Below are 2,215 nucleotides of genomic sequence, written 5' to 3' on the forward strand. Positions count from 1 at the left end.
AGAGAGAGAGAGAGAGAGAGAGAGAGAGAGAGAGAATGGATCTGACTACAATGTATTACTGAGTACATCATGTAGTCATTTTAAAGTTTGAGCGAAAATGAAAAGTTCACGAGACCTGTGATCATAAATAATAATAGTAGTAGTAGTAGTAGTAATAATAATAATAATAATAATAATAATAATAATAATAATAATAATAATAATAATAATAATAATAATAATAATAATAATAATAATAATAATAATAATATAATAATATAATAATAATAATAATAATAATAATAATAATAATAATAATAATAATAATAATAATAATAATAATAATAATAATAATGGTGATGATGATGAATATTATAATGATAATAATATTTTTAAAAACCCATAAAAGTAATGATAATAATAATAATAATAATAATAATAATAATAATAATAATAATAATAATAATAATAATAATAATAATAATAATAATAATAATAATAATAACAGATCATAGAACAATACACATTTGGCCTGTAGTTCATGTATGTGAAGACCACAATGGAAAAACGGCTGAAGTCGCATTTTGGGATTTGGAGTTGGTAAAAAAGAATTAGATCTACATTTAACAATTAATTTTATAATTCAAAACACGTTATTTTTTCACGGTTTCTTATTGTACCCTTTTGTTTTAGTAAGAGTTTTACGGCACTTCAACACAATAAGGTCATATAAATGCCGAAGATTAGAGGTGTTACAAAAGAGTAACAAACACAAAAAAAGAAGGAAGGGAGATAAGGACGATAGATGTATGATAGGAAAGAATAAGCAAACCATACTAGAGCACCCGCCAACCACACACGAACCCTTTTATGACGGGGTTTCCAACTCAGGATGAAAATAGAAAGTAAACTATTGGCTCGAGGGTGCCTGCAACTGGCACATAATATAATATCGACTTTGTGACTTTGATCGTTTTTCTATGGCAGGTTTGTTTTTGTTGTGTTTTTAAAATTTTTTACTGATTGTTTAAAAAAATAGTTTTAGCGTTAGTACGAGTTTTATGGCAATTGCAACACAATTAAGTCATTTAAGTAGCAAAATTAAAATGTGTTATTAGAAAGTGACATACTACAACGAAAAGGAGGAGAGATAAAGATTATAGATTTATTAAAGAAAAAAGAAGGAACAAACCACAAGTCAACACCCGCCAACCGCCCACATGTGTGGTTTTTCTTATTTATGATTAAGTCGAGCGAACTTGACAAAGTCAATATCTTGATCACTACATTGTCTAGGTCAGTGAAAAAAAACAACAAAACCCCCCCAAAAAACAACAACAACCAAAAAACAGAACAAAACAAAACAAAAACAAAACAACATCAAAACAAACAAAAAACTAACGCAAAAACAGAGTCAAGTTTAAAAATCAAAAGAAACAAATACAACAAACCACCCAAATAAAAACTCTCAAATCTAGTTCTGTTAGAGATCGTGTGTATAATATATTTTTAAAGTTCATATTATGCAATAATAATTCAACAACATGTTATCTTGTACACGTAGCAATAGTATGTCGAACATATATCATTATTATAAAACATATTCTGTAAAACTTGCAACAATTTGAGTGGCAGTGATTTCAAGCAACAGTGTACCGTCAGTCAGCTGTTCACATGTACGAAACTCAAAATCTGATCTTTAGAAATAAAGTTGCTGTTTCATGACGCCGGTGGACTAGTGGCTAGGCTCTCGGACTCGCGACCCTAAGGTCGTGGGTTCGAATTCCGTCAGGGGCCCGACGTTGTGTCCTTGGGAAAGGCATTTAACACAAATTTTGCCCACTTCACCCAGGTGGAAATGGGTACCCGGCTATAGACAGCGAAAGATCTTGTCAGTTTGTTAGTGTTTGAGCGCTTATTCAGCTGCTTGCACTGTATGCTTTCTGGGAAGCTGAGAATGTTTCGGGGTGTTCTATGGTCTGCTGGGGTAATGATATAGTGTAACGCACATATATAGAGCTTGCTGTTGAGCGGGGGTATGCGCTACACAAATGCTATTTATTATTATTTTTATTATTAATATTATTATTGTTATTATTATAATAATAATTATTATTATTACTATTATCATTATTATTATTATTATTATTATTATTATTATTATTATTATTATTATTATTATTATTATTATTATTATTATTATTATTATTATTATTATTATTATTATTATTATTAT

This window comes from Aplysia californica, unplaced genomic scaffold (assembly GCF_000002075.1).
Source record: "Aplysia californica isolate F4 #8 unplaced genomic scaffold, AplCal3.0 scaffold00559, whole genome shotgun sequence".
In the NCBI taxonomy this organism is placed as follows: domain Eukaryota; kingdom Metazoa; phylum Mollusca; class Gastropoda; order Aplysiida; family Aplysiidae; genus Aplysia; species Aplysia californica.